Consider the following 11,594-nt stretch of genomic DNA (forward strand, 5'->3'; position numbering starts at 1 on the left):
GCTTTCACATGGCGGATGACCCAGAACTGATATATGGGAAGCATTTCTCAATGATGTCACTGCTTCCCTGTACTCTTCCGCGAGCCAACACGGCTTCAGATATTTGGTCGCGATGCGAACCCGTAGGAACCTACCATAACGTTGGGGTGGGACTAGTTCCCTTGGTGACGGAGGAACGCGATTTTAATTTAGATCCAGTTTTTTTTTTTTTAACTCGGTCCTTTTCCCCGGAGCAACCATGTGAGGTTAGGACGAGAGAAGGAGCGACCCGGAGAAATTCGGGAAGCATTAAAGTATTCCTGGCGAGAAATCGGGGCATTGGTTGACTTCCTTGCGGGGTTATTGGTTGGCTCGCGAAGCGCATAGTGAAATCTCGATGCTTATAGATATTAACTAAGCATCTTGCTTGAGCAACATCCATAGGGTGAATGCTGTGATGGGAAACGGTTTAACCCGTTATGGGGCTTGTGAAAGGAAGGCCGGGTTAAGGATGCTTTGGTACTTTCTAGCGCCGTGTTTTTCAAACTTGACAATTTAAAGATTTATGTGGACTTCAACTCCCAGAAATTCCCAGCCAGCCATTGCTGCCTGGGGAATTCTGGGAGTTGAAGTCTTACATAGCTTAAAAGTGGCTAAATTGAAATACACCATTCCAGGGTGCGATTTTTTAATTTACTATCTTATTTAATATATTTAACATTAATAATATTTAATATAAATATTATTATATTTGATATTTTTATTTGATATTTTTATTTAATATTCACCACCGGGGAAGCAATTTGGGAAATTGTGCAGCAATTTGTGCTAGGAAATTGTGGCCAGTAAAGACAGCAGTTGAATTTGGATCCAGCAATTGTAATGGATCTGAAAAATGTTTTATATTTTCATTACAAATTCATTATTAAAATCTCAGGTGCATATAAAAGTTACAAATAAGATCATTGGTACTCTGCTTTTGAATAGGGCTTTTTTAAAATTTATGCTACTTGAAAAGAGTGTACATAGGTGCAAACAGGGACTTGGATTAATTGTGTCTTAAGTCCTGACTGGTTTTTCATCAGTCCATTATGTTTAGGTGGTGCAAGTTATTGACAATATTCTATTTCTCTTAAGGCTGTTTGAAATCTATGGAGCCTCCAGACACCTTTTCCAACTGAGGAATGGCAGTAAGTGCAGCACCTGTCTTAGATCTGTTCAATAATTCTCATTTTCTGGCTCACCATAGGAATGGAACTGCATTTCATAAATATATTTACACATCACTTATCTTAGAAACCCATAGTTCAAACCTAAGTATTTTGAACATTGAGGGTTGTGAAATAGAATAGCATAAAATTCTTTATTGGCCTAGTGTGGTTGGACACACAAGGAATTTGTCTTTGGTGCATATGCTTTCAGTGTACATAAAAAGAAAAAAGAATTTTTTTATCAAGAATCAAAAGATACAGCACTTAGTGATAGTCATAGGTTACTAATAAGCAATCAAATCATACTAGAAAACAAATGAAACAATATAAATTGTAAAGATACAAGCAACATTTTTATAATCATAAGAGGGAGGAGATAGGTAATAGGAAGGATGAAAAGAATAATAGTAATACAGTTTTAGTAAATAATTTGACACTGATGTGGGAATTAGTTGTTTAGCAGAGTGATGGCATTCAGGGAAAAATTGTCCTTGTGTCTAGTTGTTGTTGTGCGCAGTGCCCTTTAGCGTCGTTTTGAGGGTAAAAGTTGAAACAATTTATGTCCAGGGTCTGTGTGGGGTCTGTAGTTATTTTTAAAGCCCTCTGTTTGACTCATGCAGTATACAGGTCCTCAATGGAAGGCAGGTTGGTAACAGTTGTTTTTTCTGCAGTTCTAATTACTGATATCCATTGAAGTCTGTGTCTGTCTTGTTTGGTTGCAAAGCTAAACCACGCAGTTATAGAGGTACAGATGACAGACTCAATAATTCCTGTGTAGAACTGAATCAAAAATAATCTTAGTTTAAAGCATTGATAACCATATCATATATTTAACATATAACACAAAATGCACTAAGCATGTCATAATATGTGCTACAGTTGTATTTAGAGCATTAAGCTGAAAGATTACAAGACTTCCAAACTTTTGATTATTGGAGGAGCTATACATTTGGTATAAAGACTTCCAGTCAAAGCTGTTTGATTTGTTAATGTTTAGTTGAAGTTTACCAAACAAGCCAGTTTGGTCTAATGGTTAAGGCATCAGGCTAGAAAGCGGAAGTCCACAGGTTCAAGTCCCACCTTTGTTAAAAAAGCCAGGTGAGTGATTTTGGTCCAGTTCCTCTCTCAGCTCAACCCACTCAAAAGAGTTACTGTGAAGAAAATAGGAGGAGGAAGGTATGCTGGATATTATTCACCACCTTGACTTGTTTATAAAAATAATAAAGGTGAGATGCACATTAAATAAATAAGTAAATAAAAATCAGATATTGGACTTAAGTGGTCTTGCATGCAACTCCCTTTATACCTCCTTTACTCCTCACCCCTCCTACTGTCAACCTACCTTTGACTTTTTCCATCTTGCAGACTCCACCGCTGAATCCTCCACCAGATCTCCCCTTTGCTGCCACCTTGTTCCTGCCCCTCCCTGCCATCGTTTTCTTGGTTGTTGGCTCCTACCTGCTGCTCCTCATTCTGGTCCTGGTCCTCAGACAATGCCTACTGGTAACTGGGAGAAGCGATAAGAGACAGTCAGCGGTTGGGGATTTAGAGAAGAAAGGATAGATAAGATTTGAGCTATTTCCATATTAATACTACTCTTATTTCAGCAGTTTTCCATTAGAAAATGAGCAAAAATAATACATTTAGGCATTAATCTTATGAAACCCTGACTGGATTCTCATTCATGAAGATTGCATCAGTTATTCCATATAGTCAGATCTATTTTCCACTGTTGCCTTACTTAGTCTTACCTTAGCTTTTCTCCAAAGATTGCCAACATGCATTTTGCTGCTTAGACACTTATGGATTACAGTTAGTCCTTGACTTACAACCATTTGATTAATAACAATTCAAAGTTACAAGAGCACTGAAAAGGGTGGCTCATGACCATTTTTCACACTTGCAACCGTTGCAGCGTCCCCCATAGCCCCCTGATCAAAATTCAGACACTTGGCAACTGGTTCATATTTATGACAGTCACAGTGTTCTGGGATCATGTGATCACTTTTCGTAACCTTTGGATAAGCAAAGTCAATAGGGAAGCCAGATTCATTTAACAACTATCTTACTAACTCAACAACTGCAATGATGGCTTACCAACTGTGGCAAGAAAATGGGATAAAACTCAGTTGTCTCACTTACCAACATAAATTTGGTGCTCAGTTGTGGTCATAAGTCAAGGGCTACTGTAACTTGCAATATGTAAATCCAAGAAAAAAAATTATATAGGAGTTTTGACCAGTGAGCAACAATAAGAGATTAAAGTAGTTCTTTTGTAATTAAGCTATATCTTTTTTTTTTTTAATACTGCTTCTCAGGCCAGAGGTTTTTGTGCCAATTGCTGTTCCTGTGAGAAGCGGTCTTGGCCAACTATGTGTGAATGCTGTATGGCTTGTGCTGAATCGTGCAACTGTGCCCTTCCCACTCCAGCCCATTGTCTAGATCACTGCTGTTCTTGTGCTAATGTGAGTTTTCTCAATGCCCTTTTTTTCTTGAGTAAGAAGACAGCTGGTTTAGATAATCAATTGTTAAGGCTGTGTTGAATATCTACATGAAAACCTCCAGCCTTTACAAAATGTTAAGGGTGTCCATAAAAGGGAAAATGTATTTTTGGTCCAATCTGAAACAAAAACATTGTGTCTCTTAAGTTTTGCAAAATTATTCCAGACGGCTGTGGCTCAATGGGATCGAAAGCTTGGAAATTATGTTTTTTCTGGATTTGGGCCAAAACAATATCCAAAGGGCAAGGCTGGTGTTGGATTTAAATTGGGGAGCAGCTTTATTTCACTATACAGATAGTCCTCATTGAATGACCATTCAGTTAGTGACCATTCAAAGTTACAACAGTGCTGCACAAGGGGCACTTGTCATAGGTCCTCCTGGTTGCAGCCATTGCAGTGTCCTGCAGTCATGTGATTATGATTCAGGCACTTGGCCACTGATTCATAATTACAACATTGTAGCATTCTGCAGTAATGTGACTTCACTGCTGAGTTCCACTGGGCAAAATCAATGAGGAAACTGACAAGAAGTTGCAAATAGAAATAGCACAGACTTATATACCGCTTCACAGTGCTTTAAAGCCTCCTCTAAGCGATTTACAGAATCATCCTCTTGCCCCCAACAATCTGGCTCCTCATTTTATCAACCTCGGAAGAATGGAAGGCTGAGTCAACCTTGAGCCGGTGAGAATCGAACTGCCGGTAGTACTGCATTGATGCTGTAACTGCTCAAGATTCACCTAATGACAGCAAGTGAGAGACTGCCGCAACTGCCGATTTAGAGTTGCTTACAACTGCCTGTAGCCATTGCCACATACTACAAGGCAAAGGGGTTGATGAGTAAGTGGAGATTGCAGAGGGCTGCAGATGCGCCAATGCAAACATCTCCCAAATCCCAACTGCGTGTTTTGCTGAGGTGCACATCCTGTACGTTGATTGGTTGATCCAACTTCCACTTCTGTGCTTTGCTGTTTGGGGACCTCCTACAAATTTACTGACATATAAAAGGAATGCCTATGCAACCATCCCCAAACAACATCCACATAAGTTCCATCTCACATGTAGTGCTGGAGAAGTCTGCCCCAGTCTTAAATTGTCATGGCCACATGACATTCCACTTTATGACTGTATCGCTTAGCAATGAAGTTGCTTCTCCCAACTTCCATCATTAAGTGAGGACTATGTGTATTCTTGAGTGGCCTTCATTTTATGATGGAACCAGATTATCCAAGAATACACCAGTCATGCTGTAAATATGTCCCTAGATTTCTGACTATTATAGAGAAGACAGCAGCCTCCTAGAACAAAGATTCTAGCCATGAAGAAAATCAAAATTTCTGGATGTCTAGGTTTGTACATAGGAAAAGTTACATCAGTTAATAAAAGGTACTAAATAAATTGAACACCACTTTTTGCTACCTTTTACAAATAGGATTGCTTTTTTAAAAATGCCCTTCTCAATAAAACAGACAGTATCTGTTTTAAGGATGAGATGTCATCTCAAGGAAAATTAATTAAATTTTGAGCTGAGAAGCATAAATGACTGAGAAATAAAGCCAATACATAGTGAAGTGATAATCACGAGGTCATGCTTAACAATGAATGGAATACAGGTAATTCTTGATTTACAACCTGCCCATTATGGTCGTAAGTTTTGACAGTCATAAAATAGGACCTGATTGTGGTGGTTGTTAGGCAAACCCCACGATTGTAAAGCAAACCCATTGTTTGCTATGGACCATTTTTGATGAACACCAGAGGGTAAATACTGGGTTTCAGCAAAAATGTCATAAAACGTGTTCAGGTGACTGCAGGAAGCTGCAAATGATCATAAATATGACCTGACGTCTGGTCACATAATGGCAGAGGGGGTTGGCCATTTGAACTTTGGAACCAGGTTGTAAGTAACCCTGGGGAGGTCTGTCATAACTATGAATAATTGCTGAGCAACTACTCATAAATCGAGAACTACTTGTACAGTATCAATTTAATTGATTGTTCCCGAGTAGAAAAATAGTCCAATTTACCTCACTCTTCACTGAGATAAAAGCACTGAAAGAAAATGAATCTCAGCATTCAAAGTGGCTTCCAGCTGATGTCCTTGATGCTGCCTATTATCTCTTCCTTGAACACCGATCACAATTCCAGCAGCTTTGTGCTAATCACTCTGCAATATTGCTCCATGCCTTCAGTTTGAAGGGATTAGTAGATTTCGATGGGGAACATTCTGTGGCTTAACAACATGTGATTTTTCACTTCCCAACAGGGCTTGGAACCAAGAAGTTGCTCCTTTCCCCGCCTGTGTCCACTTTGTGACTGTGCCTGTACATACCAGCCCCCAGACTGCCAGAATATCAACTGTATTTGTTTTGAAATCAAATTGCGTTAAGGGATCTTAGCTTTCTGTTGCTCACATTGGCAAAATTAACTTTTGTGTTGCCAAGACACTTAAAACTTTGCACTTCTTTTTAGTGTTTTTTAAAAATACTATTGATTTTTATAATGCTTGTTTGATACCATGTTTTATATGAACTGCTGCATTTTATAATAAATTGAGTTGTCTATCCTGTGTCTAATCTTTGTACATGCATTAAAACAGTGGCCCCTAGCCTTTTGGGCACCACTAGGGACCAGTTCCGTGGAGAGAGGTTTTTGCGTGGACTGGAGGGGATGTGGTTTTGTGCCCTGCCTGCATCCCATGGATGGGGCTTCGCTTGTTGATATGGCCCGGTTTCTGGCATGCCACGGCCCAGTGCTGGTCCTCAGAACCGAAGGTTGGGACCCCTGCATTAAAAGATGAGTAAAACAGTATAGATGTAGACATACAGTAGATATATGTATAAATGCAAACTTCAGTGAAGAGTTTGGATGCCAATTTAATGGAATTGCACTTCATATGGTAGTTAAATATGTTTGTAGGTCTAAAAAAAGGTCATCGTATTTCATTACTCACTATCATTCAACTTTTGTTCAGCCAATGCTTTTTGTCCTACTCACGTGGTCACAAAAAAATTCTTCCTTACCTAAATCATTTTATTAGTTGTAATCTGGAAACCCATGTAAATTTTGATTGTGGCATACATAAGCGTTCTGCAATTTTGAAATTACTGATTTGTGCAGTTCTGCAACTGAACCAGTATCTTGGCAACCAAGACAGCAGAAATATGTACAAGGAAATAACTGGTATAAGTATAACCAAGTTGGGAGGGACCTTGGAGGTCTTCTAGTCCAACCCCCTGCTCAAGCAGGAGACCCTACACCATTTCAGACAAATGGTTCTCCAATCCAAAGTTTTTGTCAACTCCCACCCGAGAACATCTCGGCTGAATCTGCACATTATGCCAAGCCATCATGGGGCCAGTTTGGCTTGCTATGTTCTGTGATCACAACACCACAGTGGTTTGTAAGCTGGCTTAATGTTTTATGATGCGGAACTCCAATAAACTAATTTATTCAAACTATAGATAAGCCGTGGCTTACCAGGATATGTGAACTACTCATTTTCTAACAAGTTCAAGTTTAAAGAAGAAATTTATATTTTAAGCTCACATTTCCCTACCAGGGAATGTAAAAACCGCATTTAAAGAAGACGGGTAGGTTGAAAGAGACTTGGGTTCATCCACCCAGATTCATGCCTGAGCAGGAATGCCAAGCTATATCTCCTCTCTTCAGCCCGTTTGGTACTTTATATCACACCAGCTATTAAAAGTTGTCTTGCTCTTTTTTTATCTTACAGTGAAAGATACAGAGGTGCCTCATTTAGGTTGCACGTAGGCCAACTTTTTGCTGTTGGGGCCAGAAGCAAAATTCTCTGCACCGGTGAAGCTTTGTGCTATTATGCCAAGCTGCCTAGGGCCATTAATCTGTTTGTGCAAGGATCCAGACGGCCCAGCTCACATGTCTGTAGCTGCGTAATGCTGTTCCTCACGTAGGTCAGCAAATTATGGCAACTGCTATCTTAGTTGCTGTCTTTGTAGCATAGCCAGAATTCTTTCAACAGGTCAAATGTTGCTCTCCAAAGCCACGATTCTTGATTCAAAATATCAGTATACAGCATCAAATGAGCTACTTTGTGTGTGTGTGTGTGCGGGCGCACATGTATTTAGGTACACACACATATTGAACTAAGAGAAATCCTGTGCTTATCTGAGTAAAGATGATCTGCAAATGACTTGAGGGCAAAACATTTTGAAGGGCAATGGACAAAACCAATGTAAATATGTAATGATTGAGGATTAAGGTGTGAGGGCCTTTGGTCTTAGCTGACTTAAAAGATAGCTGCAATGCCTCCCACTCAGACATATAATTAAGTCTAAACATTTGCGCTTTAGTCAGATGACCTTATAACAAGGTTAAAGCCCACTAAATTATGACTTTTTTTATTATGGTGACAAAGATATGCAATTAAAACAAATTGATATGGTTATGTTCATTCCACAGGTAAGCCATGGCTTGCTTCACTATTTACTGAATAAAAAGAAAAATATGAAGACAAAAATGAGTGGTACCAAATAGAAATTGTTCAGTGTGTGGAAAATTCTGAAATTGGATGAGAATTGTAATTATGCAACATCCTTCCCTTTAAGATCTGGACACCACCACCATCATCCTTAAAATTTTGGAAAATTGTTAGGGGTTGGCTTTTCCCCAGGCACTTGAAATAGCTGGATAAATACAAGTTGTTGGATTAAGTGTCTGGTTTTTCTTGTTTTCTTGTAGTGTTATTTATTGTGTTTTATTACCGTTAGCTTCCCAGAGTCGTATTTCATGAGATGAGGAGCCATAGATTGTGTATGAGAGAGAGGTAAGATTTAGCCAGAGGGTTGAGCCTATAGGGTGATGATTAGAGGTCTTAATTCTCCATTTCTACCATAGAAACCAATTGCTTCTACATTCTCTAGCCGTGCCATCTTGACTTGGTGCAGCTTTTATAATTACTGCTGCTACGGGATGCTATTATCAGATGTCCTGCCTTTAACCCTAACATGTAAGTTAAATAGGGGTCCCAGAACCTGGTAACCTGCTTGGTTAACTTAGTGGGAAAATAAGGCTGATAAAAATGTCATAAAATTATACAGCACCGATTTAGTACGGTGAAATGTGAGACTAGGAAAATCAGTCCGTCCCCCTTTGGGAACCAAATCAATATCACAAGGTGTACACAGATTTCACAAGGTTTAAACGTAAAACAAAATGTTAAAAAAGCTTTTGCTCTAATTTGAAGTATACATCAAAGGTGAAGATAAAAATATGAAGAAATGTGAAGATCACAAACAGCATCTGAAGATAATTTCCAGTTGGGAAAAATATGCAAGAAAAATAAAAACTCCTCTAAGATTTACAGTCACTGATCTGCTACAGAGAAAACAGGCCTGAGGAAAGAGGAAGGGGGAGAGAGGGAGAAGAAGCTTTTAGTTCAAATTTGCTACTTATTCTTTAGGAATAAATAGATCACTGTGGAAAAAAATCCCTGCTAGCTTCCCTGAATTTCTTAGATTCTTAATTCCAGCTTCTGAATAGAATAGAATAGAATAGAATAGAATAGAATAGAATAGAATAGAACAGAATTCTTTATTGGCCAAGTGTGATTGGACACACAAGGAATTTCTCTTTGGTGCATATGCTCTCAGTGAACCTAAAAAAAAGGATACAGTTGTCACGAATCATAAGGTACAACACTTAATGATAGTCATAGGATACAAATAAGCAGAAAAAACTTGTCTAGTTATTCTAGTGTGCAGAGCTCTATAGCGTACTTTTGAGGGTAGGAGTTGAAACAATCTATGTCCAGGATGTGAAGGGTCTGTAAATATTTTCACAGCTCTCTTTTTGACTCGTGCAGTATACAGGGGGCATCTGGGAGTATACAATATACAGAAAAGTAGGCATCTGGGAGACAAACCTGAAACCTCCACCCTTCACTCTATGGGTTCAGCCACAGAACTTTATTTTCATTCAGTATTTACAGTATTTTTCGCACTATAAGATGCACTGGACCATAAGATGCACATTAATTTTAGAGGAAGAAAACAAGAAAAAAAAAACTCTGCCTCTGCCTTCCAGTATCCATCCAGTATTCACTTGGCTAGCTTCCTTGCAGCAAACCGCAAATAGCCTGGTCAGCTTCAGCATATTATCGCAGCCCCAGCACGTAGCTTGTCAGGGCTCTGCTCTATTGCTCCCACCACTGGTTAATTGAGCTGAGTGCCGCCAGGCGGCACCGGCGGTAGGGACAGGGATCGCTGCTGCCTTTCACTGCCTATCGCCACGATCACTGCCACTGCCTATAGCCATCGCCAATTGGTGGCTGCGATAGGCGGTATCGGTGATCCCCGCCACCTAGAACAGCTGATCGGTGGTATTACAGGAGGCTGATCCAACCGCCAATCAGCTGCTCAGCAATGAAGACTCCAGCATTCTCCAGCGGCAGTGTTCACCACTGCTGTACCAACCCACCCTCCCCCTACCGCAATATTTGCCCAAAACACAGCCTACAGAGTTGCCCCTACATGGCCCCCATGGGAGTCTGACAACCAATCAGAATACAAGCTCAGGTTCAAAGCCCAGAGAGGGCATAAAACCAGGGACTTTTAGCCTCTTGGTCTCTTTTTCTTCTTCACCCAACATCTGAAAGCATGTGATCCCCCTTTTCTGTTCAGGAGCTCAAGCCATGTGATCCTGTCCACCATTAAACCATCTTTCCAAGCAGCCTCTATGTCCCCAGTGTCTTTTTCCCCACTTGGAACTGAACTCAGAGGGATATTTCTTCCACCAGTACCCCTAATAATATATAGCATATGTAACTTCTTTAATTCTTCATACCTTACAAAATTGACTACATATTTCATATTTTATATACTTTTAAAACACTGGGGTTGTTGATCAGAAAGGTTGGTAGTTTGGCGGGACGCAGTGACCTCCCTTACTTGTCCCAGCTTCTGCCAACCTAGAAGTTTGAAAGCATGTAAAAATGCAGGTAGAAAAATAGGGACCACCTTTGGTTGGAAGGTAACAGTTCTGTGCGTTTAGTCATGCTGGCCACATGACCACTGTCTTTGGATAGTGCTGGCTCTTCAGCTTAGAAACGGAGATGAGCACCGCCCCGCCCCCTCGAGTCAGGTACGACTAGCACATATGTGTGAGGGGACCCTTAGCCTTTACCTTACCTTCTGAAGGAACTGGCAAACGAGATCTCAGAACCGCTGAACTATATCTTTCAGAGATCCTGGAGCACCGGGGAATTACCAGAGGATTGGAAAAAAGCTGATGTGGTTCCCATCTTCAAAAAAGGGGAAAACAACAGATCCAGGAAACTATAGACCTATCAGCCTGACCTCAATACCAGGAAAGATTCTGGAAAAGATAATCAAGCAACGAATTAGCGAATACCTAGAAGCAAACAAAGTAATAGCAAAAGCCAACATGGGTTTGTCAAAAACAGATCATGCCAGACTAATCTTATTGCACTCTTTGATAATGTGACAAAATTAATGGATCAGAGGAATGCCATCATCAATATAGTTTACTTGGACTTCAGTAAGGCATTTGATAAGATAGACCATAACCTACTACTAGATAAAGTAGAAGAATGTGGGTTAGACAGCATCACCACCAGATGGATTCGTAACTGGCTGACCAACCGCACTCAACGTGTAGTCCTCAATGGAACTGCATCTACATGGAGGGAAGTATGCAGTGGAGTACCCCAAGGCTCTGTTTTAGGCCCAATACTCTTCAACATCATCAATGATTTGGATGAGGGAATAAATGGGGAATTCATCAAATTTGCAGATGACACCAAGCTGGCAGGAATAGCCAACACTCTAGAAGATAGGCTAAAGATACAGAAGGATCTTGACAAAACTTGAACATTGGGCACTATCTAATAAAATGAAATTCAATG

The 11,594-nt window shown here is 40.1% G+C and overlaps 1 long non-coding RNA gene across 2 annotated transcripts; it reads left to right on the forward strand.

Moving 5' to 3' along the window:
• The first annotated feature begins 10 nt into the window (after positions 1-10).
• LOC309381594 lies at positions 11-6,255 on the forward strand. Of its 2 annotated transcripts, none has more exons than XR_014173571.1 (5): positions 11-293; positions 1,117-1,169; positions 2,556-2,693; positions 3,509-3,655; positions 5,958-6,255. It is a non-coding gene; the product is annotated as an uncharacterized lncRNA (long non-coding RNA). The 2 variants fall into 2 exon arrangements; XR_014173572.1 differs by having other exon boundaries at positions 12-245.
• Positions 6,256-11,594: the final 5,339 nt, after the last annotated feature.

The sequence above is a fragment of the Natrix helvetica genome, assembly GCF_964273705.1.
Source record: "Natrix helvetica genome assembly, chromosome: Z".
Classification (NCBI taxonomy): Eukaryota; Metazoa; Chordata; class Lepidosauria; order Squamata; family Natricidae; genus Natrix; species Natrix helvetica.